Source organism: Gallus gallus, chromosome 3 (genome assembly GCF_016699485.2).
Source record: "Gallus gallus isolate bGalGal1 chromosome 3, bGalGal1.mat.broiler.GRCg7b, whole genome shotgun sequence".
NCBI classification, from domain to species: Eukaryota; Metazoa; Chordata; class Aves; order Galliformes; family Phasianidae; genus Gallus; species Gallus gallus.
In genome coordinates, this window is record NC_052534.1 from 65,027,373 (window position 1) to 65,041,344 (window position 13,972).

Here is a 13,972-nt window from a genome sequence, read left to right on the forward strand (position 1 = left end):
AGCTCCTCTCTGAGGCAAATTCATCTGAGGAAGGTCACTATCAGATTGGTTAATCTCTGAGAGATGTCGAGGAGGGACTATTCATCCTATTTTTCACATAAAAGATCTCCAGTCTGCCTCACTTTGTGAGCACTGGTGTTCCTCTACTTTTTCGTCATTGTGAGTGCTGCTGAGAAATGGGAGGATAGTATTTGCACACGTTTGCATGACTAAATTCATGCTGTAAAAAAGCATCTGATCTTTCAGTACACTAAGTAGCAAGCAAATGCCATTTGCAGGACTTCTTTCAACTAAAGAAGTAAAAAAATAAAAAAGGATCTGAGCTACATTCAGACAGTGAGTGAATTAGATGTGAGCAGAGCCATGACCATGAATTGTGCAAAGATGTAGTAGAGATTGTTCTGTTGTCTAATTCCTCCTGAGAAGTAGTCATCAGCAAATAATGAACTACTAGATGATTATGACACACAATTATAAATTTTAGTATACAACTGTTATCTAGAACTGAAAACGCTAATTATTATTTGTATTCCAATGGCCCAGAGATGCTCTTGTATTTGCAGTACTTTTGAAGACAATGTTTGAAACATATAGACATACAAAAAAGCATTGTTCTTACAATTTTTCCAATGGAAACAGAAATCAATGTACTGAGATCAGTGTCTGCCACTGTTTCTCTTTCACTGTCATCCTGTGGATGTCTCGTGCCTTCCAGATATATCTTGCCTTACCTTTAGACTATAGTTTTCTGGGGCAGACTGTCTTTTTGTAAAATCTACATCTGTGCTGACAAACAAAATGGTCTTGGGCCACAGCCAATCCCCAGTCTGAAGCACACAAGACTCCCACCTAAACTTTCTCCCTTCACCCCTCAAGCTGATCTTACCTAACTATACCATCACTAGGAACTATTCCAGTCTTGTGCCATCCTTTGGGGCAGCCTCAGCTATTGTCTCAAAGATTATTACATGGTGCAAGTCAAAACCACGTGCAAAGGAGTGGGCTGATAACTAAGTAGCTGTGGGAGAGCATTCAAGCCTGAATCTGTTTAAATACTGTAGGAGTGCTTCTAAAGTGCCACGAAGCCTTCATTTGGGCTTCTTTAAGCAGAGAAATACAGTGAAAGTATTTCTGAGGCTAAGAAGCTCTGGTTACTTGCAAGCAAGTTGAAAATCCCTGTTGCTTCATCATTAAGCTTCATATCCATGTTTCAGGTCAGAAATATATCCTTACTATGTAAAAGACAAATCAGATTATCCTAGTTCATTTTCATTGCGATTCTGGAGTCTTACAGTCCCTGAACAGTTTGTTATGCTCATAGAATCACAGTACATCCCAAGTTGGAAGGGGCCCACAGGTAACACTGAGTCCAACTCCTGGCTCCACACAGAAATACTTAAAAATTAAACCCTATGTCTGAGGGTGTCGTCCAAATGGATCTTGAATTCTACCTGGTTTGCTGACATGACCTGTTCTCCTTGAAGCCTGTTACTGTGGTGCTTGTGTTACTGATTCATCCTGATACGTATCCTGTGGGTCTATCTACCTAACCTTCTACTGTACTCATCACAACTGTCTCTGGCCACATTTCTATTAAAAGCAAGATTTCAATAACTTTCTTATTTTCCTTATCTCCTTCCTTCCTATTGATCATTTGTAAATCAAAACTGAGTTCTTTCCTTTTAAAATCATATTTTTATTCAAGCAGCAAGATGATGCTCTGATCAGTGCTTCTGGGGGTCCAGACAGAAGATTTTAGTGATTGCTTCCAGTTTTCTATTAATTTATTTAAGATTAGTTAAAATACCAAAGCCTAAAAGTTATTCTAACAAGCTGATTAATGGATGTCAAAACATTCAAATTTCAATTATTACAAATATTATATATGAAAATTGTACAAAGATAGACTGTTAAACAAATTTGAAAGAATGCTTAATATTTTGTGGAAAATATTCATGCTCTTTTTTTAGTAAGTTTCTATTCTCTGCTCTCACACTATTCTAGTTATCTTAAACCTTCAAGTGGCCCTAAGTTTATGGGCACAGAGCTGTGGAAAAAAAAAAAAAAAAAGAACTGTAGAGCTGCACTCAGCATTTTTTGCTAAATCTCATTCCAACATGCACTTTTGTACTCAGTAGCACACGTTCTTCAAATTCTTATGCAATCTTTTCATGAAGCAGAAGAAGCCCTGTGATTTAAAACTAAGTTGCACACCTAGCAAGATGAATATTTATGAATATTTCACTGTCTAGATCCTCATCCTGTAGTGAAACCAATAAGAACACATTGATTTAACACTAGCTGAAAATCTATGTTTAATATAGAAAATCTTACATTTTGCAAGAAATAAAAAAGAAACTAAAGCTGAAATTTTAATTCTGGAATATTCAGTGTTCAGTTCTGTTATTAATATGTCTCTGAATATCATAGAAGTCTAATCTTATGGGACTATTATAACTCTTCTAGTACCACATATTTTGCCACTCCCTGCTCAAAAGTAATGCCAGCAAGAACTCTGCTTCCGGATGTAAATACGGCTGTTGAGGAAAATTGTTGTGTTTAGATAACAGGTCCCAAAAAAATGGGATTCTTAGGTAAAAGTGAAGAATAATGTGCTTAGGAAATAAATAAAGAAATCTAATTGGTTTTAGATGTAGTTGATGTGATTGAAGTCAGCTGTAATTTAGTAATAGCTTTCTTTATTTAGGATCTGCATATTCAGACATCAATGATTAATCTGGATAGGTTGGACAGCTGGGCTGAAGCCAATGGGATGGGATTCAACAAGACCAAATGCCGGGTCCTGCACTTTGGCCGCAATAACCCCAGGCAACACTACAGGCTTGGGGCAGAGTGGCTGGAAGACTGTGTAGAGGAAATGGACCTGGGGGTGTTGATTTACGCTAGACTGAACACGAGCCAGCAGTGTGCCCAGGTGACCAAGAAGGCCAATGGCATCCTGGCTTGTATCAGAAATAGTGTGGCCAGCAGGAACAGGGAAGTAATTATCCCCCTGTACTCAGCACTGGTGAGGCCGCACCTTGAGTACTGTGTCCAGTTTTGGGCCCCTCACTGTAAGAAAGACATCGAGGCCCTGGAGCGTGTCCAGAGGAGGGCAACAAAGCTGGTGAGGGGTCTGGAGCACAGGCCTTAATGAAGAGCGGCTGAAGGAGCTGGGATTGTTCAGTCTAGAGAAGAGGAGGCTCAGGGGAGACCTTATTGCTCTCTAGAACTACCTGAAGGGAGGTTGCAGTGAGCTGGGGGTCAGCCTCTTCTCTCAGGTGACTAGTGATAGGACTAGAGGGAATGGCTTCAAGCTGCGCCAGGGAAGATTCAGGCTGGACATTAGGAAATACTACTTCTCTGAAAGGGTGGTCAGGCACTGGAATGGACTACCCAGAGAGGTGGTGGAGTCACCGACCCTGGTGGTGTTCAAAGAGCGTTTGGATGTTGTGTTGAGGGACATGGTTTAGCAAGAACCATTGGTGAAGGGCAAATGGTTGGACTGGATGATCCTGTGGGTCTTTTCCAACCTTAGCGATTCTATGATTCTATGATTCTATGATAATATTTTAACTGTATTGAATGGTTATCACTATATCTATACAATTTTGCATCCTCTTAACTTTAAATGAGGATTCCAGATTTCATTTCTTACTGCTCAGCAGTAAGGAACAGCCTAAAGAACATCTGAAATACTGTCAACTCTTATACACAGTTCTTTTGAGAAGTAGCATATTCTTCAGTCCTGAAATGTACGTTTGAACAACAGAAGCAGACTAAGTGTGAAAACCTTACAATTTCATTTACAAAGATGATGATGCACACAACCATCCCCTAAAAAGCAAACAGCATTTTACAGCAAAATACATTTGCTCCAGAAGAACAAGACACACACATACACACACACAAGAAGTCATTGCAGTCAAAACCCTTTAGCATTTGTTTAAATAGTATAAACACCTATTCCTAAAAACCTGCGAGTGAAATCAAATGAAATTCTGTCTCTTTCAAGAAAAAAAAAAAAAGGAAATTATGCCTGACATATGTCAAAATTCCACCCCAAGAAATACAGCGGGATGGATTATAAGAGAAACGATCTCTACACTTCTGCAGCCAATTGGTGTTGGCTCCAGCTCAGGTATGTGACAGGAGGTCACAAACTTGAATTGCATTACTGAAGTGCTGACTTGACAGAAAAATCTAAAGTTCAATTGTTGCCAAACTGCTTACTCCAGGTAACAGACATTTATCTATTTGCATGCTCTGCACAAGCTATCTTCTGTAAAGCTACACTCTTGTGCCAGTATCAGCATAAACCACAGTCAAAGAGTATTGGTTAATGAACTGAATTATGTTGAAAGTGTTTCCTAGTAAAGAATTGTAATGCAGGCTTCATCATTTTATAGTTTTCCAGTACATATTGCAGAGTGCTTATCATAATCCCTTTGGAAGTAATCCTTATTTAAGTAAGTCAATGAAATTGTTATTTATGTTTAAAAATTTCACAGCACAAGACCTTTCCTTGATCTTTTACAAAAAGTTTTGGGAGAACAATGCTTGGTCGTAAGTTAAATACAGCTTCTTTCAACAGTCCAACTTCTTACAAGACTTTTCTTTCACATTTGATTAAGTAATGAACAGTCTGAATGTTTTGTGGGTAAGAATGTATAATATTTTCTTTTGTTAGAAAGTATATTTTATAAAGATTAAATGTCTGGAATGAAGGCAAAAAAATAATGAAAGGAAAGTAAAGCAGAATGTCATCAGGAAGGGCCTAACTAAATCAGGCGATTTGCTTCCTTCTGTTATTATTATTATTTTTTTACAATATTAAATAAAGTCTAAAATTCTTTGCTAAGTTTTAAGTAATTTATTTTTATTTTTTACAAAGTCAGGTTTGACAAGATACGTAGTTACTCATTTCCTCATATATTAATAATAAATTAGATGTGGAGGAACAACCAGCAGATTTCTTATATGTTATAACAGCTTCATCAAACCTTTTATTGTTGGTGAAAGATAATGATGTTATCACACAACTGATGTTGTGGAAAGTTTTCTACTAACAGAAATGGAAGTCTATGTCGAGAACAAGCAGGGAGGGCTGCCATATCTGAGGTATGATAGTGGATGGCCAGATGTGAGACACTGGTTACCTCCATGTTAGGAGTAATCTTCCTGCAGGCAAAAACAAAAACAAAAAACAAAAACAAAAAGTGAAATGATACGTTTTAGATGAGTTTGTTTTGCTTTTCGTGCTCAAACATATTAAATAAAAAAATAAATAACATAATGCCTTCATGCAAACCCACCCATGCCTGCTTTCTCCACCCAAGGTTCTGTGCAGTCTCCAAAACTTCTATCCTCAATCTAGGATTGCTGGCACAGAGTCACAGAATTGTGGGGGGTGGAAGGGACCTCTAGAGTGATCTCTTAATGGTCTTAAATCACAGCTACACCAACTTTAACCCAGTAAGGGCTTACCCTTGACCTCTGGATTCTGTCTTATCAGAGATGATCCTGTCTTTCGCTATCTTTCCACAGTCCTACAAGATGGACTTATTGCTTATCATCTTTTTTCTCTACAATGAACAACACTGACTCAGTGTTTAAATTCCCTGACCTGTTAACACTACTGCTTTGGACATGATTCTGGTCCATTTACGTCTTTCAGGCTGAATCAAAGAGCTTCCCTTTGAACCCATAAGTTATAAACAGCTGATTCAGCTCCCCAGTCCTATCATACCATCTCTAGAAAATTAGGGAAAAAATAGATTGTCTGGATGAGACTTCAGTGAGGGAATCTAGGTAGCAAGAAGATGAATAATTTATCCATCAGCAATCAGAACAAGAAATCAATAATTATTCCTCAATGAAGTCCTCTCCCTCCTCCTTTCTCAGCATTCATGTATGCTTCTTTAGATTCATGTCATGTTTTGCAATACACAATACAACATATCTGCAAATAGATTATCAGCCCAAATCAGGAGATGCAGCAAATACTTGCTAACATGTGTAGTACTACTTCAGGACAACCCCAGTTTGTCTTTCATTTGTACAAAAAGAATCCAAACTAAAGTCATTAGAAATAAAATAACACTTCCTAATAATGGAAATTAATAAAGAAGCGTAACCACTGAATGATTGTTGGTAATGAATACTAATCATCACAGTTCAAGCTACGCATAGGAATATGGAAACAGATATTCTGCCAAAACAGAAATATTTATAACTGAATTAACAATATGGCCCTATTTCTCTATATGGGACCATAATGGACAAATATATTTCCTGCAGCACAAAACAAAACAGTTTGCATAGAGTGCAGATTGGTGCAACACTGAAACCCGTGATACTGGCCTTTTGAAGTCCTCAAGCTTCACATCAGCAAGAGGAGCACATGTTTCCTCTCAGCAGCTGGCAAGTGGCCATTCACACCTAGCAAAGGTCAGGACAGGTGGTGAGGCACTGGAACACAAGGTTATTTCTGCAAGAAAGATTAAAAGTAATGCTATTTCCTATATTATATGAGACATCTTTGAGTCATAATGAACTTAATAGAGATATGTAGGCCACTCTGAAATTAATGTCTTTTCTTTATTTCCATGGAGGCTACAACAGCCAGGTACAGCACAATAACACTATTTGGTAGAGCAAATTCTCAGCTACGAAACACTGTTTTTCAACACAGTCACCACCATTAGTTATACATTTTTGCCAGCAACAAACAAGAGCCTGCATGCTGTGCTCATAAAAATCTGCACCACTCGAGGTGGCAGCTGTGCATGGCCATCTGGAACATGGCTTGACTTTCATGTGGCTGTCATCACTGCTGAAATGCACCACCTACCGCCTCACTGTGCTCATTTGTATCCAGTGTTAAGTCTCCATCAACATTCAGTGAGCATCAATGAATATCAACGTGTGCCAATTTTTCCTCATGGAGGAATTGAGTGATACACCTTTGTTCCGTATGCACTTTCATGTCAGACACCATTTTGTAAGACTACCCTTCTGCTGCGAACAGTCACATGGTAACAAAATATAATAGAATATTGGTAGGAAGTTTTAACCTCTATTGCCATACCACCAACAGCTACCTCTGATGTTGCAGGCCAATATCATAAAATGGGAGGCAATACTTTCAGAGCAGCCCTCATAACGGCCACCCAAGCACTCTGTTGAATAGAAAAGATGAAAAACCATGGGATGCAAAAATGCAGCCACCCTTTCTTTGTCTCATTTTCTATCATTTTATTTAATAACATTGCAAATCAGAAGACATAGCCTAGTATTAAAAATAATGGGATAGAGAAGACAACAACTGCCTGAAGAAGTCCAGCTGTGCAGCCTGGGTTCTGCTTTCAGGCATGTTTTGTGCAAAGTAAGTGAAACTGAAAGCTTATAATAAAAGATCAGCAATCTTCAAGGTTTCATAACTTGTTTCGTAGTTCATAGGAGATTTGCTAAGAGCATGCTGGCACAGATGAGAAACAGAAGTGAAAGCAGGGAGGAATTTGCATACAGAGTACAGAATTCATTGTTCGTGGCAAAGCTGCCCCTGATTTGCTTCAGTCACTGCAACAATCAGCCCAGCCAACTGTTTACATGCTCTCCATTGTGTGTGTGTTGGCTAGGAAATGGCAGGCAAAGGGAGGCTTGCTTTCCGCTTACACTCTAGGGAACAGCAGGAGTTCATACACTTGACAGACAGACAGGCAGACGGGGATCTCTTTCCAAGAAACAAGAGCATGGCTTACTTGTTCTTACTGTGGCAATGAAACCAGGAGCATGTGCAACTTGAAACAGCACAGTCTAGGTTTTAGAGGATAAAGAGTGAAGATGTAAGTAAAGTGTCCAGAAACAGCTACAAAGAAAGCTTTAAATAACACATTCCCCCTAGAACAGCTTGCATCTGTGTGACCAGAGGCATTCAAGGTTAGGTTGGACCAAGCTCGGAGCAATCTGATCTAGCTGTAGGTGTCCCTGTTCATTGTAGGGGAGTTGAACTAGACGGCCTTTAAAGGTCTCTTCCAACTCAAATGATTCTCTGACTGTATGACTATGACTCTTAAGTAATTTTTCCTGACCAAACCAAGTGGACTAGCAGAATATATGCCTATATAATAGCTAAAAAGGGTCTAGCAGAAAGATGAAACTCAATCTGTACTTTTCCTGTACAAGAACTTCAATATTATTGCTGTCATATCAACATAGTCACAGCTGTAAACACAATAAGCTCTCAAATTTAAATATAATCACAATCAAACAGAAGGCCCATGAAAAGCAGTCTCCCTGTGCTCCCCGCCCCCCCCCCCCCACCCTACCCCCCCCCCCCCCCGCATACACAGCTTCTTAATAGGTTTTTGTTGGTAGGTTTTTCCTTGGCTCACCCAGGTTTGATTTGCAATGCATGAATGGAAACACTTCCCTAAGCTATTTGTATAACTTGGTAGAAAGGCTAAAAGTGAGCATTTCATAAGTTGCACAGTCTTATATCTGCTTTCTAGAACAAGAAATAGGGTAAGTTTACAGTCCCACAATTGGAAGTGTTCATTAACCAATTCATTTTTACAATGTTCATAGTTTAAGGAACAAAAAGATTATTCGATGGTTGACATACTTACAGACCATGGGAATTGGGAATTTTTTATATTTTACCTTTGATTTTGTTTTTAGGTCTGAACTGTAACCATTACTATTCAGGCCAAACCCAAACTTATTGCTGGGTGTGAATACATAGGCAATTTGTTGTTACTGTAGATGATAATCAGTAGTCAAATGCATTCAAATGCTTATATTTCTCTTTCAGACTGTAGAGGAAATGTGCTCTAGATGTTCACTGGCAAAGAATTCTCAATCAGCAGTAGTGAAGTTTGCATGCTAGAATGATGTGATACGCACCCCTGAAAAGCATTCACTGTGCTGAAAGTGATCAAAATACAGTGATTAACCTACAGACTTCAAGAGCAAGGGAAGGGTTCCTCAGCCAAAGAAAACACAAAGGAATGTGTACTTGAAAAGAGAGAAGTCAGACCGGTGCTAGCATAAGGCTGAATCCTCCAGTGAAACAAAATATCCAGGAATATAATTTAATAAGGTAGAAAGCAAAGAAAGCATTTTACACTTCTATTAAATTTTCCTTACAAGTTTTCTCTGCAAATACAGAAAAGATGAGAATACCATTTCCTTTCTATGGATTATTAAATTCTCATTCAGTTGTGATTTATTTGAATAGGACTGACTAATGACTTAAAATGAAGTGGCAATAGCAAGGAAACGATAAATTACATATCTAGTGTATAACACTGCTTAAAACCTAAACATGTGTTTATAGTTGCTGTTTTGGGATAGCTGCCAAAGAGACATTTTACTTAGCAAATTATCTTAGCATAAGCACTTTTTTTTCTATAAACAACAAAAAAAGTATTAAAAAAAAAAACGGTAATGGGGGGAGATCACATTTGTCTGCTGCTAGGAAGCAACAGGAATCCAATTTTCAAAGGCCTTCCATTCTGGTTTAATAAAAATTAATTTCTTAATATCATCTGGCTAGATTTTTGAGAAAAAGTATATGCTACCTAGAAATACAATCTAGTTACATGATAAAGAAGCAGTTCCTTAGCATGCAAAGCAATTGTTGTCTAAAGACATTGTAATGCACATAAGGAGGCTGTGCTTCACTTTTCAGAAAGTTAGCTGAAGAAGTAACACACAATATGCACACCACTAAGGACTACTGACAAAAAAAGATTTTCTTTGCAGCCCTTTGAAATAAGGAACTGAAAACAAATGAATTTTATTCCTGAAGATTTATCCTGTAACGGTAACCATAACATACTTGAATTAGTCTCAAAAACTGGAGGAAATAAAAACAACAGAAAAATCCACTATGGAACATTTATCATTAAAAACATTTACTTCATGAATTTTATTGCATAAAAATTATGATTGAAAGGAAATAATAATTAAAAAAAAAAAGCACAACATTTAAGGGCTGTTGCATTAGGTGTCCAAAATAAATACAAACCCCATGAAGCTATAAAAATTTAAGAAAAGGTATTCTACAAAATGTGATCAAATTCAACTAAAGAAAGTGGAAAATAGATTAAAGTTCAGACAATTAAATAAAAATCATAATAAAGCAGGCCAGAACACATTTTACTGAGCAACTTGGTAACAGCATAGAAGCTATTAATGAAAACATTTTCAAAACTTCAAGAGTAGGAAGCTTTCTGAGAGCTAGTGGGGCCAATACATAATTGAGGTGAAAAGTAGAACTAAGAGAAAATAAGGCAGAAGTGTTTGGGGAGTAGCTGTCTCGTCATCCAGGATAAAAGTCTCTAATATTATAATCACAGAATCTCAGAACCCTAGGACAGTTGAAGTTGTAAGGGACGTCTGGAGGGCATCTGGTCAAAGTCTCCTCCAAATAAAATTAGTTTTTTGGAAAATATCATATCATGAGTACCAGACTTGATTTATGCTAAAAGTAAAATGAGATTCAAATACAAAATAAGTGATCTACCAATAGTTTGAAATGGAAAGATAATGTATTTGAAACAAAAACTATGTAGTTAAACTTGAGACTAAACATTGAATGCACTGTTGATCAGTTTAATTCAATCTTCATACATGTAAAGCAATATACAGTGTAGACAAAAAAAATAGTGTATACATACATATATGAAGATTTTCACTAGTAGGTGTGGAAAAGTTATCTGGGGAATACTGTATAATATTTGAAGAGAACATCAATGGTAAAAAAACTACCAAACAGAAAGTTCAGATACATTAAGAAAGAAAAAACAGAAACCAAAAAAAGAACAACCCAAGCCTGGAAACCTTTTGCCTCTGTTCTTGTATGTTTCATGCAGTTCCTGTTTCCTTGTCTCGGAAATGATATAGTTAAGTGAGAAAGAAAAAAACACTAGAACTGAGAAAGACTAGAGGTATTGAAATATCATCCAAAAAGAGGTACGAGGTAATAAGCAAAAAGATTAAGAATTGTCCTGACTGAAAGAGAACATCTAAAAGATAATCAAGTAGAAGTCAACAAAATCATGATTCATAAGATCAGTAATGAAGTTGTGATCTTTCTCACAGTGTCCAAGTATGAAGTCACTCAATGAAATTAACAAGGAGCATGTTTATAATTAAAATAAAATGAAAAACTTATTTTTGTGCATTGTCCTAGTAGTACACACAGTGTTGTAGAGACTAAAAACAGATAGAAAATAGAAATAGAATAGCTGGAGGAGAGGCCATGACGAGGCTCATAAAGTCAGTGGCTTGGACACAACCTAATACAAAGGAAATCCTTAAACTACTAAATGCTTGAACATGTAGACACAGAATAACTTTTCTGTACCTACTCTCATTCTTTAGCATTCCCTACTGGTGAATACCAAAGTCAGAGTAGTAATCTAATGAAACATTTGATCAGTGCTAGTGCCATCATTCTTACACATATTTGTAAGAATATTGAGTGAAAACTGATGAGCAGATGATTAAGCATGAACAAAATAAAAACAAGAAATTAGTGCAGTTTAATAATACCAGGAACACTGTGAAAAAAATCTAGCCTAAAAAGATTAGAACAATTGCAATGTGAAGAATTAGATGGATACTGGACCAGGCTGAACATTTTTTTTTACTTGTATGGGCTACTCGTATGGGCCACTGCTCTAAAGAAATCCAATAATGTCCTGATTCACTTAACCACTAGGGATATATTCTGTTGCTTCTACAAATGGAGCAACTGAACATAGCAGTTTTATATAGATGCACGTAATGATCAAACTCAGACTTTCTCGACTTTCTCAGACAGTCCTGAAGGAAGAAGGGATGGAAAGAAAGTAGAAAGAAAATGCATTATTCAAACAAATGACATATAGTGCAATTGTTTTTGAGATTCTGTTTAGAAGTATATACTCTCCCACTGACTGGGGGTAGTCTCCTAAATCATACAGATTTACTTAACACATACTTGAGTTTTATTTCTGAAGAGTAACTCCAGTTAGAGATGACCTTTGCTAGAATGACCAACAGATTGTGAAGAAGCTGTATAGATGACATAACTTCAATAGCTAAGAGAAATCTATAAGTGAGAATAAAAAGTTAATGAGGATAGATCTTAACATTTGTTTTGTGGTCACATTGTTGTCCTTTATCTCTTAATTTTTATTTTTTATTATTATTATTATTTGTAATGAGCATTCACTGTCCATTTCTCTCAGCAAGAATTTCTTGAATTATCAGGTACAGGTTTGTTAGGTAGCTCCATTTGTTCAGTTGTGTCATTTCCTTGTTTCATTAAAGACAGTTTTCATTTCACAGTCCCAGTATGAGTTTGTTTTTGGAGGGCGGAATGGAGTTCAACTCACTGTGTTAATAAAGCTGCTCATGGTTCCAGCTTGTTTTTTTTTTTTTTTTTTTAATTTAAATTTATCCTGCAAGGACAATTGCTTTACACTACAAATGGTAAAAACAATAAATTCAAACTCTGTTGTTATTGAAAGGTAATTCTTCAGATCACTTTCTGCCAACAAAGAGCCACAGTTGAAAATGAATATTTTAGTATGATTGCTGATGGTACTGCTCTCTCTTTGATTTAGTACACACCAGAAAAAGATCCACGTGTCCAAGTGGATCTGTACTTTCTTTACCCCCACGCCTCAAAAGTACTACTGAGACTATAGCAGGCAGCAAGAAGATCACTTAAGTCCTTCAGCCTCCCTGTGATGCCATATTTAGCAGCACACTGTTCGTGCTAATGTGCTTTTACAATATTAATTTTCACGCTGAGGGAATGGTCACCGTTACTACAGTCCCTCTTTCAGCAGTATTCGAGACTGATCCCCTCTGACTTTTCTGCAGTGGTCTTTCAGATAGGTATTTATACATATTATCATATTATCATAGAATCATAGAATCACAAGGCTGGAAAGGACCTACAAGATCATCTAGTCTAACCGTCCTCCCATTACCATTGCTACCACAAGCCACTCAACCATATCTCATAGCTCCTCATCCTCTTAAACACTGCCAGGGACGGCGACTCTACCACCTCTCTGGGCAGGCCATTCCAGTGCCTGACCACTCTCTGAGAGAAGAAGCTTTTCCTTATGTCTAATCCAAATCTCCTCTGGTGCAACTTGTGGCCATTTCCTCAGGTCCTGTTTGTTGCCTGGGAGAAGAGGCCAAAGCCCTCCCCATCACAACCTCCCTTCAGGAAGTTGTAGAGTGCACTGAGGTCTCCCTTGAGCCCCCTCTTCTCCAGACTAAGCAATCCCAGCTCCCTCAGCTGCTCCTCATAAGGCCCATGCTCCAGACCCCTCACCAGTTTTGTTGCTTTTCTCTGGACACGTTCCAGGGCCTCAATGTCTTTCTTGTAGTGAGGGACTCAAAACTGAGCACAGTACTCAAGGTGCGGCCTCACCAGCGCTGAGTACAGGGGCATGATTACCTCCCTGCTCCTGCTGGCCACAGTATTTCTAATGCAGGCCAGGATGGCATTGGTTCTCTTGGCAACCTGGGCTCACTGTCAGCCCATGTTGAGCCAAGCATCGGCCAACACCCCCAGGTCCCTTTCCTCTTCACAGTAATCCAGCCACTCAGCCCCAAGGCTACAGCGCTGCATGGGGTTACTGTGGCCAAAGTGCAGGACCCACCACTTGACCTTGTTGAACCTCATCACATTCACCTCAGCCCAGTGATCCAGTTTGTCTAGATCACTCTGAAGGGCCTCCCTACCCTCAGGCAGACCCATGCTACCTCCCAGCTTGATGTCATCTGCAAACTTACTGAGGGTATACTCAATTCCCTCATCGAGGTCATCAATAAAGATATTGAACAAGATGGGCCCCAGTACTGACCCCTGGGGGATACTACTTTTAATGGGTTGCCAGCTGGACTTAAGTCAATTAACTACTACCCCCTAGCCAGTTCCTTACCAAAAGAAGGGTAT

At 38.2% G+C, this 13,972-nt stretch overlaps 2 long non-coding RNA genes across 2 annotated transcripts in view; one reads left to right on the top strand and one right to left on the bottom strand.

The window, feature by feature from the left end:
- LOC101751140 overlaps positions 1-13,972 on the top strand; it is a 119,405-nt gene that overhangs the window by 47,883 nt on the left and 57,550 nt on the right. The gene's annotated exons all lie outside the window — the stretch shown is intronic.
- LOC112532117 overlaps positions 4,870-13,972 on the bottom strand; it is a 214,778-nt gene continuing 205,675 nt past the window's right edge. Inside the window, exon 3 of the long non-coding RNA XR_005858661.2 lies at positions 4,870-5,181. This is a non-coding gene — a long non-coding RNA (uncharacterized LOC112532117). The remainder of the gene's footprint in view (positions 5,182-13,972) is intronic.